Raw genomic sequence first — 16,155 nt, 5'->3', positions numbered from 1 at the left:
AAGTGGTTATCTTGGGGAATTAGAAAGGCAATGTTGAAGGCTGAGGTCTAGAAGGAGAGGTAGAAAGGCTGGTGGAGCCTTAATGGAGAGTGTCATTGTGTCTAAACCATTAATAAATTCTCTCTGGAAGAAGAAGTGCCTTTTAAAAATGTCACTTAATGTTTTCAGGGCCTTGTTATCTGTGGAGAGACCCACAGAGGCTCATCTTTTACAGTAACAGAGATTTAATTGATATGCCTTCCTTCTCACATTAGTAGCTGGTGAACTCCAAGCTTAGCTGTACCATGTAGCAGCAGACCAATGTCCTAGGTGTGGAATTCCAGCTGTCTAATTTCCTCCTCCCAGTCTTACTGCATGGGTATTTTATCACAGGTACCCTTCAGTCCCTTTTAGGAGTTAGGCGTCATTTATGTGTTCTCGTGTGCAGTTTTGGGTGACAACCAATGGGGTTACATTTCCCGCAGGGATACAATTCCTAAGTCCACAGGTCATGCTGAAGTCGCAAGGAGTGAAAAATTAATCAGGAGTTCTCTTAGGCAGGTATCCTGAGCCTGTTCCCACCAGCAGAAACAGACACAGGACGCCAGATTCTTCCGTGGTTAACTTTACTTCAATGACATGGTGAGGTAGACAAAGAAGGCTCAGAAAGTGTGTGGCTTAAATACTTTTTGGTGACGTGTCTAAACTAGGACTGGTAGCAACACCCATGATTCTCATGCACCCTAGGGATAGGCTAAACGCCCCAGGGGTTGGGCTAGTGCCCTGGGGGATGGACTGGTGCCCCGGAAATGGGCTGGTGACTTTTGGCGGGTTTTTGCTTTTAGCACATGCGCATATAGCTTGTTCTTTGTTTAGGTGGCATAAGGCACTGCGGAGCCAGCGCCATCTTAAGATGGTAAATGTTATTGCGGCTCTCCACAGGCAGGAGCTAAGCATCTCGAGTCTCAGGGGGTTCCATGGCCAGCTTTCCCAGGCTTCAATCATGTCACAAACATGTGCTTTTCATTTATGTCATTACCTGCTGGGAATTTTTAATGTGAATGGAATTAAACGATGTATGACATTTTGGGCCCAGGGTCCTTCATCCCAGAATGTTTTTGAGGATTTTCTCAGAGTAGAAGGATATTGAGGCTTAGAACTGCCTTCCTCCCTGTTGCTCTGGGAAGGCAGACTGTTGTTTGGGCAGCAGTGCCCCCTCCCCCCTTCACATAATGGTATTTCCGATTTAAACGATCTCATGCAAATTGCCAAGAATAGAGGGTTACATGATTTACTCATGACCACACTTAGACTGGTGGGACTAGACCTTCAGTCTAGGCTCTCTGGGTTGTGATTATCCAGATCCACATCCAGCGTGATGTCTTGGCATCAGCTCCTCTGGGCGGATGTGGCAGGAGATGGTCAGGACCCTGGACAGAGCCAATAATCCTCGGAATGGGAGTTGAGAATTTTGTATATCATACTGTATTTATACCACATTTCCTACCCCTCCTACTCTGCCCATGCCCTCCATTTCCTCTCAAATTCATGACTTCTTTACCTCTAGTTATTATCATTATGCGTGTATGTATAAATACAACCAGCTAAGTCTGTTTAGTATTGCTCATATGTACATGTGTTTAGGGCTCACTTACATGGGATTGGATAACCTATCAGGGGGCTTGTTCCTGGGAAAGGCTAATTCTCTCTATCTCAGCAGCCATTAATTGCCCATAGCTCTTCATCTGAGGGGTCTTGGGAGGTCTCTCCTACCCACATTGGCATGTATCGTCACCATGCGGGTCTTGTTTAGGTGACCATACTGTTAAGATTCTATGAGCACAGTTTCCTTGTCACATAGAGAAGATGTATCTTGAGCGATGGGGTTGGCATCCCACAGTCAAAAACACTGACCCAGAATTGTTTCTTTCTAGAAGAACTGCAGGGACAAAAATGGAGAAGAGACTGAGGGAAAGGAGGTCCAGTGACCAGGCCAACTTGGGATCCAGCTCAAGGGAGTCTCCAAGGCCTGACACTATGACTGATGCTATGGTGTGCTTACAGGCAGGAGCCTAGCATGGCTGTCCTCTGAGAGGCCCAATAAGCATCTGACTGAGACAGGATGCAGATACTTACACCCAACCAATGGACAGAAACCGTGGACCTCTGTGGTTGAATTAGGGAAAGGCTGGAAAAAGCTGAAGAGGAAGGTAACCTCATAGGAAGACCAGCAGTCTTAACTAACTTAGACACCTGAGAACTCTCAGACACTGAGCCACCAACCAGGCAGCATACACTAACTGGTCCAAGGACTCCCTAACACATATACAGTAGAGGACTGCCTGGTTTGGCTTCAGTGAAGGAAGATACACCTAACCCTAGAGAGACTTGAGGCCCTAAGGAGTTGGAAGGCCTGGTGGAGAGGCGGGGTTGAGGACATCTTCTTGGAGATGGGGGAGGAGGAAGGGGATGTGGAATTGTGGGAAGGTGGACTGCAGGGGAGTAAGGACTGGACTGTAAAAAATATAAAAGAAATAAAAAAATAAAAAAATGGCATTTACTTGTAAGAAAAATGTATAGAAAGAAAGAGAGAGAGAGAGAGAGAGAGACAGACAGACAGACAGACAGACAGACAGACAGACAGACAAAAGAAGCCACAGTCTCAAAGTAGACATCTTGCTCTGCTCCTCTGGCTCTTGCAATCTGTCTGAGCCTTAGGTGGAGGGGATCTGTTTAGGATGCACCAACTGGGGCTGGGCACCTCACGGTTAGCAGATTTGTTCTCTAAAATTTGATCACCTGTGGCTTCCTTTGATGGTGATAGATCTGCTTTAGAAAGGGGCTTCGTGATGAGGGTTGAGAGCTACACTTATCTGTGGTTGTAAGGAAGTGCGTTAGGAATGCAGGTGGGGATTATGGGGGCTTCTCAACTGCTCGCTCCTTTGCACATCACATCTCTCTTTACCACCCTCCACCCGTCTATCTTCAACTCCTCCCTTTCCCTAGCAGCTTCACCCTCCCTGCCAATGTCACCATGCTGACACCACTTGCCAATTCTTCCCAGAAAGAATGAGACCGCAAGCACAGCCCAGTGGTCACTTTGTCATCGACGGTACCGTTCTTCCATGGCATTATTAGACTAGACTTCATGCTGTAATGACACAGTTTCTATTTGAACCCACTGGGGTGGCTCTTTCTAATTTGTAAATCATTACACGTGTTCAGCCATGAGAGTGAATTCAAAACTTTTGCAGCTCTTCTTGGATGAAAAAAAAAGGTGAATATCCTTTAATGAAATACACAAAAATGACCAAGTTCAGAATATAAGTCCAGTCTCCTTCGGTATGCCATTCCAGTCCTTCAATCAAGTATCTCTTTGGAGGAGAAGATGTTACAGTCAGGGATGGACAGACAGATGGCTCCGTTGGGGAAGGACTTGCCATACAAGCATAAGGACACGTGTTGGATTCCCAAGAACCCACATAGAAAAACCATCAGAGTAGGTCTGTAATCCCAGAGCTGGGACCGCTGCAACTCTCTGGCCAGCCAGTCCAGTTGAATCAATGTGTGTTAGGTTCACTGAGAGGCTCTGCCTCAGAAAAGACGACACCCAGTAGCAATTTTGTGTTCTCCACCCACATGTGAACACACATGCCCACAGGCACGCATGCATGCACATGCACACTCACACATATCCTCCCGTAAAAATGTTGCATCTGAAAATTTGCATTGCCATAGCTGACCTCTTTCAGGCTCCTCCTGAGTCTTTGCTGTTTAATCTCTTGTAGAGTCCTTTTCCATAAAAATCACCGTTTAGACTCACTTGGCTCTTAGCCCTAGATGGCCAATGTAGAAACTGCTTGGGTCAGTGAAGTAGGATGCAGCCATCGACCATGAGTTTGGATGTATGTTCATCTTTGATTTCATGGAAGTGAAGGTTCTCCCTGAGATTAGCTTAGCTCCCATTCCCAAGCTGTGCCTGCCTGCAAGCCTCTAGCTTGGAGTAACTGTGTAGCCTTCTAGAATCTTCTAGTTAGACATTTCTGGGCTTGCAACCCAGGAGCATGTAGTTTGGCAATAATGGGTCAATCAGGGTGGGTAGGGTTGGAGTTAGAGACCCATAGTGCTTGGTTCAAACCCTGACTGATGCTTACACGATGAAGAGACTTCTTACTCTGGTTGTTAGTTAACCCCCTGTACCTTTGTTTCTGGATAAGGGAAGTGAGGTGCCACCTTGCAGTGCTGATGTAGCAAAGATTTGGGGAGCTGGGGAGATTTTAGGAGGAGAAGGAGAAAGTAGCCAGCTCAGAGCAGTTGTTACACAAAGTAAGTCCTGTGTTCCTGGCTTTCAGGGCCTCCCTGAAGGTCAACAATACAATCTCTCCACCTTTGATATCTATAGCATCCCTCCTTTGTTCTCTATCCAGCGTTAGACATGTATGAGAAGTGTCTCTTGGGTCTATAAAGTGTTGCAAGGAGCCTGGCATTTGGCTTGCCCATGGAAGCATTCTGTGCTGGGCCTTAGACAGAGGCACCACTGCTGGGCTGTGTGTTTGCCTTGCTGCTGGGGTGCCCGAGTGCTGCGTGCAAGCTGTCCAAGGGAGGAAGAACACAGTCTATAACAGGGGTCCTCAGTCCGTGTTTTCTCTGGTGGGAAATGAGTTCTGGGATGGTTGCCATGGCTCCCAGGCTCCTGTATACCCAGGCACTGTTGGGAACATGGGTCCATGGTCTGGGCTTTTCCCTCAGGACATCTAAGTACCAGGCAGGAAGGGGAAGGCAGAGCTTGGGACAGGGACGGGACCTGGTTTGGTTCTGAGTGAGTGCCAAGAGTATGGAGGGGCTGAAAGAGAGGAGGCCTCTTCCGGGAGATTTAGGCATGGCTCTTAAAGATGGAGTGCTCCTCCCCTGCAACCACCCCACCCCGAGATCCTTGATGAAAGAGATGGTCCTTGCTTGTCCAAACTGCTTTATTTGATGGCAAATGTGAATGCATACACCTTACTCAGGGTGAACCAGGGATTAAATACCCTTTTTAGGAACGGATGCCCAGGAAGGGAAGCTCATTGACTAAACACTCGGGACCTATGTAGATACCTCATTAGCACAGAGAACTCCAGGTTTTTATGCTACCTGACTGATTGCCATGGTCCTCTCAGTGGGGCGTCATGGTTACATGTTCCAGATCAGGTAGTTTGGCAGGGAGCTGGTTCCATTGGTGTTGTTCTCAAATCTGAGGTTTCTGGAGGTCTGAGCCTGCTCAACCTTACCAGTTCTGTCTGGTTGCACGGTCCTCTTGCCCCACACACCATGAGATCTTTCATGAGTTCCTGTTCCTCGTCCTGACTCTGAGGGCCTTCCTTGCTTTCTTCTCTCACTCCACATGTATCTGAGGAAGGCTACCTGTGACCTCCCACATGACCAGCTGCATTTCTGCCCCTGTCCTAGCTCACCCTCATGAGGCTGGGACAGGGGCTGTGTCTAGAACACGTGTGTGTCAGGCACCCACTGTGACCAGAGTCTAGAGGAGGCAGAACCCACGAGTTTTCCAGGAAACTTGCTTCCCCTGTCTTGCCTCAGTTTCTCTGCTGTCTGTGTTATCCTTGAGGATGGGAGATAATCTAAGCCTGTTTTTCTCCACCCCTGACATCTTCTTGGCATGCTTATGCTCTTTGGAAACTGGGAAAACTGCTTACCTCTCCATGCTGTGCTAAGAGGAGAGCTCAGTCAGGGAACCCTAGACTGGGTGTGCTAAATAACTGATATGTCAATGGCTGAAGCCCAAGATCAAGGAGCTGGTTTGTTCTATCCTATTGAGGTTCCCTTCATGCTTGCAGGTGGATGTGTCTTTACATGGCAGTGTGTAGAGTGTGTGTGTGTGTGGGGTGCAAACTGAAGAAAGAAGGGAAGAGAGGGAGAGGGGGAGGGAGAGAGCGAAAGGGAGGGGGAGAAGGGGAGAGGAAGAGGGAGAGGTATTTGCATTATTATAATTGATTGCATGATTGTAAGGCTATCTTAGTGATCTCTCAAGAGCCCTGTCTATACTTATTGCCATATTGTCACATTGAGGCTCCTGGGTCTACATTTGGAGAGAATACAGTTCACCCCGCAGGAAGTGCCCACGGTCACATCAGGCTCAGGTGCTCACCCCAGCACCCTTTATCCTTTCTCCCTGCAGCTCCTGCCCAGTAGCTGTCTGTAACACCCCCCCCCCCCCACACACACACACACTCATCAGTATTTGGATTCTGTCTCTGTCTGACATCTCTAATAAAGTGCCCCACTTTCAAGTCAAATCCAACCAGTAGACGTGTCTATTCTGGGAACAAATATGCTATGCATGTTTTTATTTGAGTCACTAGACCATATATCAAAAGATGAGTAACCCAAGAGAGAAACCGTGGTCACAGCTGCTGAAGGCACAGCATCTCGGGTGACGTCGGGCACCCTTCTCCCTCAGTGGCTCCTACACTTGGGGCTGTGCTGCAACTGATCGAAGTGAACACACACCATTCACCACCACTCTAGAATGTTCTTGCATGTGGACCAAGCGTCCTACATGTCCCTTGAGGGCATCTGAGATTCAGGCGATTGAGCAGGTCTTGGCTCACACCTTCATCTTAATTGGAATTCCACCCCCCCCCCCCCATAATTCTCTTAACACATCAGAAAAACATCAAATCAGGCTTTTTCCTCCTGGGCATATCAATGATTACTGAAGGTTTGATAAAGCCATTCTGCTTTTGCTTGGAGCTTTCAGGATTGGATTCCCAGAGGTCTCAAGTCTAGTCCTGAGACCTTCTGACCACTTACCTGCAGCTGCACCTCATAGCTGTGTGCCCATCTGCATGGCATACATAGATGGTAATTTCCCATCTGTAGTGTAGACCTTGGGGCTCCCCATACGTGTCTCATGTGGGGGTGCTCCCTTACACACCCTCAGCCTGCTTATCCTGAACCTGCTCCTCTGTTGGCCTTTGAACTTGAAAGATCAAAGACTCTGACTACATGTGTCACTGGAGAGTTTTAACCTTCTGAGGGCTAGGGAAATGGCTCAGTGGGTAAAGGACCTGCTGAGCAAGTATGGAGACCCCGGGTTCGATTCCTAGAACCTGCATTAAAAAAAAAAAGATGCTAGATACGTGTTCTGAAGAGGTAGAGATGGGAGGGGGAGGAGTCTTTAGGCTTGCTGACTAGCCCAGCCCATTTGCAGTCTCCAGTCCAGTGAGAGACCGTACCTCAGAAAACAAACTGATAATTATCGATGTGTGATAGCTCAAGTCATCCTCCTGCTTCTACCTGTATGCACACATATGTGAAAAAACACACGACTGAATTAGCTATCCGAGGCAGCAACGGAATCTGTGTAAGCCAGATTGCCTGATTTTTTTTTTTTTTTTTTTTTTTTTGCAATGCTATTCCAGGTCAGAAGAGACTCAGGGGGAGGAGGGACCCTGTTCCCCGAATCACTCCTCGGCATAGTCGTGACAGAGAGTGAGTCACAATCTCTCCAACTCCAGGCTGGGGGCGTATGTAGCTGAGCTTAATTACCGAGCCCTCAGCTGTGGTCAGCAGCCGGTGGCACCCACCTCCACAGGGGTCTATTCTGACATGCAGCAGAGCCACATGAACATGGGTGACAGGGGTGTCCAGGAATGTCGACCTCTCCTTGAGGAAACCCTGCCTCAGATATCAAACCCCTAGGCCTCCCTACCACTTCTTTCTGTGCATCCTCAGCTTGGCCGTCACTCCGTGCTGCTTGGTAGAGATGGGTTTGTCGTGTTGCGGCTACAAGCCTACACATTCTAGAAGCCTTCTGGTCCCAAGCACACACAGCCCCTATATACAGTAGTCTTGGCTCAGTTTCATTAGGGTGGTGACTTCCCTGAGTTTTCTCTAGTGTCACCCATGATGGCTTTTAGGGTACATCGTGCTGTCCAAGAGTTTAGTAGGATAATGGGGAGGACTTGCTGAGCTGCCTCCAGGCGCTACAATGGACGCACATCAGGATCACATGTGTGTTGTGCTGCCGCAGGGAATGCCAGAGCCCGTACAGCTTAAACAGCAGCATTGGAGACACGGTCACAGTGCCCCTTCTTTTCATGTTTCCCCGGGCTTCTTTGAGGGTAAGCAATGTGCTTCAGCCATGGAGCCTGCTCCGGCTTAACCTGGCTTTCTTCCTCATTCATTCCTAACTGTCACCCATGTTCTTCAACAACACCGCTCAGCCTTTTCTTGGTTGGTCTTTGTTTCATCACCTCTTTCTGTGGCTGACCCTTGCCGTGGAGACTAAGTGGCCCTCTAAGTACCAGTTTGTGATTGGGCTGATTTGGAGACAAGGCCGTAGGAGGAAGAGGAGGGGGCATGCCTTTTTCTTTGCCTGGTGCTGTCTTGGGGAACAGCATTTCCTGCCTTGAATTAGACAGTCGCAGCCATTGGACCCAGTCAAATGGAATTTAATAAGAAAAACAAGTTGGGCTTTTCTACAGCTGCTAGAAGACTAGGTGGCAGAGCCTTACCCCCTCTGTACCCAAAGCAGTTCCATGGTCAGGTGACATCATGGTACAGGTGTCCAGTCCCATTCTGCCACTGGGGTATGTGTGGCTTAGGTAGAAGAAAGACAACGGGGGGTTCCGTCTGGCTGAGGGTGCCAGGTTAGCTCCCAGCCTAGAGCTGGTCTCTAAGCCAGAACTTCATCCCCCAGTCTCTACCTTGTCTCACCACAACCTTTCCTTCGTTTCCAGGATGATGAACTAAAGGCCGCTGTGCAGAGAGAGCATCACCTGAAGCCCCTGGAAAGGCCTTCCCTTGAGGGCCCGGCAGCATGACCAGGTAATAACACCACTGCCACCCCACCTTGGGATTCCTCCCAAGGGCCGGGGAGGAGCCGCAGGGCAGGAAGGGCTTATGGAATGGACAAACTCTCCCCAGCCAAATTAGCCTGAAACCTTGGTCTGCCGAAGCATCCACCACAGTCTCTCAAACATGAACCTCCATGTAGACATCTACCAGACGCCGTGCTGGGAGCCCACACCACAGCAGCACCCCGACGTCTGCCTGCTTCTGCATCCTCTGCTCCTCGCCTAGGGTGGGGATGCTGGCCCGGACCCAGCTCCACACCTGGCCTCCAGAGCTGCTGGAACTCATGCCAGGCTACTGCCTTTGCTCACTGAGATGCCAAACGCTTTGTTAATTAGCCCGGCTCCCTCCCCGCTTGTCATCCTGCCACAATCCCCAGAGCAGATGGAGTGATCTTGGTTTCTTCAGTGAGCTCCCGCCTGTGCCACCCATGAATACATGGAGTTCTGGTGACCTTGTGTGACCTTGGTGTCTACCACTCCTCCTCATTCACCAAGCTTTAGACACCTCAACGTTTTTTGCAACTTGGAACTTCAATCTGGTCTCAGCTCCAAATAGTTTCTGGGCTGAGAAGGTCCTTTCCCCAAAGCCCCAGGCACTGATGCTGCAAAGTGTTTCCCCCAAAACTGCCTGTCACCACCAGCCTGAAAACTCTCCTATGGGACCTTGTCTCACCTGGGTTCTATGTCCTTCAATCTGTCAGTCCTTTCGCCCTTTGACATAGCCTCTCTGCTCTGCCTGTCTGTCTCCTCTGGCCCACTCTTTGTGGTCACCTCCATTGCTAAGGCTCCAGTATGTGGAGTGCAAAGATTTCTGCAGTATTAGTTACTTAAGCCGTGGATTAGTGCTTTTGGGTTTTAGTTTTTTAGAGTCAGTGTTTTACTGTGTATATCAGATGCTTCTAGAACTCACTATATTTCCCTGCTTTAACCAGGTCCAGAGTGACAGGCTTGCACAAGGGCAGCCATTAAAAAGTCTTTGTTTTTCTTTTCAGTTTGGGGAAGCCTAGGTCCTGCTAGATAAGAGCTGTACCATGGAGCCACACCCCCAGGAGCCACACCCCTTGTCCCAACTGGTGGCTTTGAGCTGCCGATTTCGAAACTTTCCCTGACTGTATTAGACAGAATAGTGAAGCCCTGTTTGACACCTGTGTTCCATCCTTTCCACTTAGTATCTTTTTAAAATGTGGTTTTTGGACTAAGGCTATAGGTCTGTGATAGAGCATTTGTCTTGTATGTAAAAGGCCCTCAGAACCACACACAAAAAAGTTTGAGACCAGAGTGACAGCTCAGTGATTTAAGAGTGTGAACTGAGAAAGGACCTGATTGGGTTCCCAGCACTGATGTCTGTGGCTCACAGTCTGTAACCTGTCGCCCCCTTCTGGTCGTGGTGGGCATTACACTCACATATACACATAAACTCATAATTAAAAATAATATCTTTAAAATGGTGGGGGGGTCCCCCCTCAAGATATTGTAGTGTCCCTAAGAGTAGGGATCCCTGAACATAGCTGGTGGCAATTGGGCAGCCAGTGGGAAAAGTAGGCTGGGGGTCCCTCCAGAATTTAGCTATGACTATGTATCATCCAGCAGTCTCACTTGGGGGGTGGGGTGGTCTATGCTCTTTTAATGGCTGCTGTGGTAAAATACTCTGTCCAAAACAACTACAGAGAGAGGGTTTATTTTATAGTCTACGGTTGCAGGGAGAGTCACCCGGGCAGGAGCAGCTGGTTACATTGTATCCACAGCAAAGCAGCAGAGAATAAGAGCTGAGGTGGGGGGGGGGGGAGTGGGGGGTGGGGGGGGGGCTCTCGTGGGTGGGCTCTCTTTCTCCATTTCACACGGTCCAGGATCTGCCTAGGGAATAGGAAGAGCTCCAGCTGTAAACGAGATGGGGCTTCCTACATCAGATTATCCTCTACAGGTTTGGGCAGAGGCCCGTCTCTCAGGTGATTCCCGATTCTGTCAGGTTGACAGTTAACATGATCACAGGGTGTGTAGCCAAACTAATCAAAATCAGGGCCTCAGACCTGTGTTTGTGGGCCCAGGGGATACGTTTACAGTGGCCTCAAAGCTGGAAGGAACCCACAGGACCCCCCCCCCCCATATGAATAGACCCACACACAGAACTCACAGGCAACCCATGTTGGTTTTTTCCTAAAGACCAGAAACATCTGCTCCTGCTGCCTTCTCTGTGTATCCTTTTAAACAGGCTTTGGGGTACTGAGTGAGCGTACCTCCCCCTCTGCTCTGCAGGGGGTGGGGGGGGCGGGGGTGTCAGAGGAACCTGGTGACTCACAGGGTACAGATGGTAACAGTGCACTGGCAGGGTTGTGCCCAGACCTTTCTCACTCCTGTACCAGCCTGACTGGGGTTCTGTTTTCTGTTCATCCACAAACGAGAGACCATTCCAACTCGAGCTACAGCAGGAGTGGACCTTGGGGACATCATGGCAAGCCAGCCACCACTGGATGGATACTGAACAGTCAAGCTTTTTACTTGTTTGCTTATTTGCAGACTGGGGGGTGGAGCCAAGGACCTTGTGAATGTCTACCACTGAGCCACACCCCAGCCCTCTTTTTACTGTTCCTCTTGAGACAGGTTCTCAGGTTGCCAAAGGTGGCCTCCTCCTTGTTCTCTCTCCAGGCAGCCTTTGAGCCATCAATCCCCTTACTAAGTTTCTTGAATAGCTGCGATCATAGGCCAGGCTTTGGTTGTATTTAAATGAGGTCACTGGAGAAGTCAGCTCTGAGACAGGAAATGCAGTGGTGGGTGTCTGAGGCCAAGGGAGAAGAGGTTGGGAGTCATTGTTTAAGGGGACAGAGTTCTGGACGTGAGTGACAGCCACGGGGATGGGGGGCAGTGGGGTGGGGTGAAGCAAGCTTGCTCAGTATCATTAGACTTGAAAATAGTTGAGATGATGTCGTGGATATTTTAATCACGTTTTGAAAATGAATGTGCTTCTCAGCTACTGCCCTTTACCCTGCTCCTGTCAGCCTCTGTTCTTCAAAGCAGCTCTGGGGAAAGACTCTGAGACACCCAGGCACACTTACAGGAAGGACCGGCACAGGCGGAGGCTCAGTGACCTTTTTAGCCCCAGTTTTAATTGACAGTGACATTTGTTTTAAGCATCGGCTACAGAACAGGAGGGCTGGAGGGGAGCTGAGCCACGGAATAGCTTTATTCCTATTACTTGAGTCACTGCCCACTGTTGGGGGCCGGTCCTGTGGGTTTCTGGGCAAACCAGCCCTCCCTCAGAAGCAGGTGTGGACCCAGCCTGAGGCAGCCTCTTTGCCCAGCCTCTGGGATGAGCAGAACTCAGCTCAGCTTCATGTTTTCCTTAAGGTCAGAGACTTCTGGGTCTCTTCTCAGCGTTCCCTTTCAAATAGGCCTTTAGGGAGCTGGAAAGATGGCTCCAAAGTTAAGAGCACTTAACGTTCTTCTAGACCACCTGCGTTCAATTCCCAGCACCCGTATCAGGCAGCTCACGATCACCTATCACTGAGACGTCTGACGCCTCTGGTATCCGAGGGTATCTGCACTCATGTGTATATTCTCACACCCAGACAGACACACATACATGTAATTAAAGTTATAAAAATGAAATCCTTGACTAGGCTCCTAAGTACCTAACGAGAGTACCCCCATCCTGCTCTGCAGGGGTGTCAGAGGGGCCTGGTGACTCATGGGGGCCCCCCAGACAAGAACAGCAGGCTGGCAGAGATGTTCCCAGATCTGTCCCGCCCCCTTGCCAGCATGGCCAGGCTCTGTTCTCTTCCCAGTTCTGGGTGAGCTAGCTTGCAGGCTGAGAGCCTTCCATGGGAGACAGCAGCTCACCAGCTTTCCCGTGGGCTGAGCATCTTGTGTCCTCGGGTGGCTGGGAAGAGTGGAGTCCCAGGACAGCATTAAATGTTACATCTGATTCATAGCAGGCAGGGCCTTGTCAATACAAACCTGGCTTCCAGGAAGACCTCAGGAGGCCTGTCAACTCCAGGTCCCTTTTTTACCAGAGGAGTCAGGCTTCTGATTGAGGCAGTGTGTTCAGGGGGTTACTCTATTCTTTCCTTCATTCTGGCTTGGAGTTACAATCTAACTTTTAGTAGCCCCTAGGAAGAGAGCAGCATTAATTATGGATAGGAGGCTCCAAACCCTTCCTGAGCTTAAGCAAAACTGATAAATACCAAGCCAAGGCCCAGATGTGGTCCAGACCATTAAACACTGGATCAACGTCTCCCTGATGGACAGTCTTGCAGAGGAGGAGCATCAAGCCTGGAAATCTGGGATACAGTACCCCGAAAGCCCTCCGTGCTCCGAGGCTTGCAAAGTCACCTGTTTACTGATCTCACAAGCTAATTCTAATTCCTTCCTTGGCTGAGCTAGACAGTGCTATGAGCTGCCCCCAGGCAGGACAGATGTTCCACGGCAGGTTGAGGTTTGAGGCTTTGTTTGCTTTGGGTAGCTGTAGCTAAGTGTGGTGAGCTGCTCTCTGCCAGGCACCTCTCGGCTCCCTCTACAACCAGCTGTGAACCGGAAATGTTCGAACAGGTACCCAGAGGCTGGCACTGCCAATTGAGCTTTGTCTGCCTCATGGGGCAAGCATGCAGGCCTGGAGGTGCCAAGCCCTCCCCTCCCAAGCCGAGTATTGTTATTATTTAGTCTGTATGTAGCCCAAGGGCTTTTGAGCTGCATCCTGTAAATCCAGGGGTCCTGTTGGTAGAGTCCACATCCCACTCTAGAATAGCAGCATGAAAAATGATGGCGTTAGTTTAATTGAGAATAGTATATGAAAGTTTATGAGGACGACAGACGGACATTTAGAATTTGGTAGGCTAAGGAAAGAAAAGCACAAGACCCACCCTCCCGTTTTTATCTCCCGGTTTCAGAGACACTTGTACATGCTGGGATCTGGACCATCTCATGTTTGGGATGAAGGAGAACTATGTGGTCTCTGGCTATCTGGAGCCCATGCTGTCTGTCCTGGAGAGGTCTCTTGGGTGCTCGCCTTCTTGCTTTGAATACTTCTCCTTTGCAGGAGGCAGCTTGGCTCAGTCCCCAGGAGAACATTCTAGGCCGAGTGCATCTCTGATATTAACACGGAGAATGTTAAGGGGTGCTTTTATAGTTGTGGGAATGTGGGCTGTGAGTCTCACACCTTTGTACAGACACACATCTTCTCATCCCTCCCCACCGCCACCACACACACACCATGCACTGGACTCTGCTGGGCCCTGTGAGCCAAGCATTCTGGTGTGCCCTGGGCTTCTGCCAGCCAGGCCACTTCTACTCACTAGGCCCTGAAGTGGGAGCAGGGTTCAGAAGGCTTGCATGTCAACGTAAGAGGTCTGTGTCCCTCCCGTGAAACCAGCGGCCACTTGACAGCACCCTTTTCTGGCCTGTCAACTCTAGGTCCCTTCTTTACCCAGAGGAGTGGGGCCTCTGATTAAGGCAGTGTGTTCATGAATACTTACAAGAGGAGTGTCCTGACTAGGGCAACTAACTAGATGGACCTAGATGAGGTCCTGCCCTGCTGAGCTGTGCCCTGCTTGGGTGGTGGCTTCTGGCACAAGGTGACAGGTTGTTCTTCCTTCTCTGAGCACTGTATCCTCAGCATGGCTGGAAGAAGACCAATCAGAACCTTCTTTACATCGTTTTGTGCCCTCTCACCCATGCCACATAATCTCCAGTGATACCTGAGCCCAGTGACAATGGCTGCTTTGCCACTGGGCTCAGGTATCACTGGGAATTATGTGGCACGGGTCTCTGAGTCCCAGCTGTAGAGTAAAGCAGAGTCCACGTCCTTGGTAATCAATGGAAGAAACTGAGTCAGAATCCTTATGAAATATGGGTGGTTTCTGGACAGAGAGTCAATAGATGTAGGGTGGGAGTTGGGGGTATGTTGGAAGTTGTAGTATGGCCTTTAAACACGGCAACAGAGGCTGGACTAAGTAAGACTCCACCTGAGGGCAGGACCCCAACTGGGAAGTAGGCTGTATTTCTACAAGTATAAGAGCTGGGGTAACTCCCTATATAAGTTGACATAGGATGCTGTCCTGGTACAAGCTGAAGCAACAGGGGTGCTCTTTGGGGGCAGTTATAATGACCTTGCAATGGGAGCCGGCTCCATGTAGTATCCTCACTCACATTGCAAAAGACCTGTAAAAAAGAAAAATCAATGTGGCAAATTGGGAGTGGGTAGAGACAGGTGGAAGGATGAGGGTTCTATTACCATCTGTGGTCAGGGAGGCCTGCCAGAGGGGACTCAGCTCACTAAGAGAGCTGGGTAGGGATGGGAGTGGTGCATTATGGGTAGGCACACCTTGGCAGGTAATGGAGTCCCTAAGAACAGAGGCCAGGGTGTCCTCAGCATGTGACACGCCAGGCCAGGCCAGGCCAGCAGATGAGAGATAGATCTTGCAGAGGCTGGAAGATCTGAAGAGTTTGGGTTTCATTTTGATTTCCATGGAAACTGCAGGAAGTTTTGAGAAGGGAGAAAGCAGGGCTTTGAAAACATTTCAGAAAGCCTTAATGGGGCTCCAAATGAGACCAACTTCTGGCTTCTCAGAGCCCCCACCCCCATCCCCTTACTCTCTTGACAAGCGGGAACATGAACCATGACAGCTCCCAGCAAACCTGTGCCCTGGGGTTGAGGTTCAAGTGTGAGGACCATTTGACTGAAATAGACCACGACATCTTCCAGGTTTGTTGCCAGAAGCCTTGGGTGACAGCAAAATGACTTGCATGAGTTCCTGAATACCAGTCGCCCCCATGGCCCCTGGCAGCAGCCCTGGCAACCACCAGGGGTGCCACGTGTCTGCCCCCCTTTCCCTTGGAGTCAGGGAAATTGTCTAGCTAAAGGAAAACGTTCATCGCTCGTGAAGTCTCTAAGACAACGAGAGCTTTGGAGGTAGAAAACAAGGCTTTGTGTCAGCTTGTTCTAACATTCTGGGAGGAAGGAAGGAAGGAAGCTAGAAGTCTGCCTTTGGGTTGCAATGTGTTGTTTCCTCCTAAGAATTAATGAACTCAGTGCAGGGACTTCTCTCATCAGTGGACGCCCTGACCTACTTTAGATAAACCACAAGAGAGACAGAGAAAGGGGTATGTTTGCTATTTCTGGGCAAAGATTTTAGACAGAAGAATGAATACTTCCAGACAGTATTCATATCTGTTAGGATTCTCGTGGTATAAGGAAAGGAAACGATTCTTATTGGCCCAAGTAACTTGGGATAGAAAGGTAAACAGCCTCAGGTATGGCTAGATCTAGGTACTCAAGCCTTTCCCTCTGTATGTCTTGGCCTGGTGTCTTTGTCATTGAGCTCAT

The 16,155-nt window shown here is 49.5% G+C and overlaps 1 protein-coding gene across 15 annotated transcripts in view; it reads left to right on the top strand.

The window, feature by feature from the left end:
• Window positions 1–16,155, top strand: part of Rimbp2 (RIMS binding protein 2) — a 195,857-nt gene that overhangs the window by 99,250 nt on the left and 80,452 nt on the right. For 14 of the 15 annotated variants that reach the window (XR_377055.4, NM_001310733.1, NM_001081388.2 and 11 more), the window contains one exon: window positions 8,724–8,811. The gene's annotated coding sequence lies outside the window, so the exon portion shown is untranslated. Of the gene's footprint in view, window positions 1–7,403; window positions 7,474–8,723; window positions 8,812–16,155 lie in introns of all 15 variants that reach the window. The other variant, XM_011240839.3, reaches the window with a different exon arrangement.

Source organism: Mus musculus, chromosome 5 (assembly GCF_000001635.26).
Source record: "Mus musculus strain C57BL/6J chromosome 5, GRCm38.p6 C57BL/6J".
Lineage (NCBI taxonomy): Eukaryota > Metazoa > Chordata > Mammalia > Rodentia > Muridae > Mus > Mus musculus.
The sequence above is the reverse complement of the archived record's forward strand: the minus strand, read 5'-3'. Positions and strand labels throughout refer to the sequence as shown.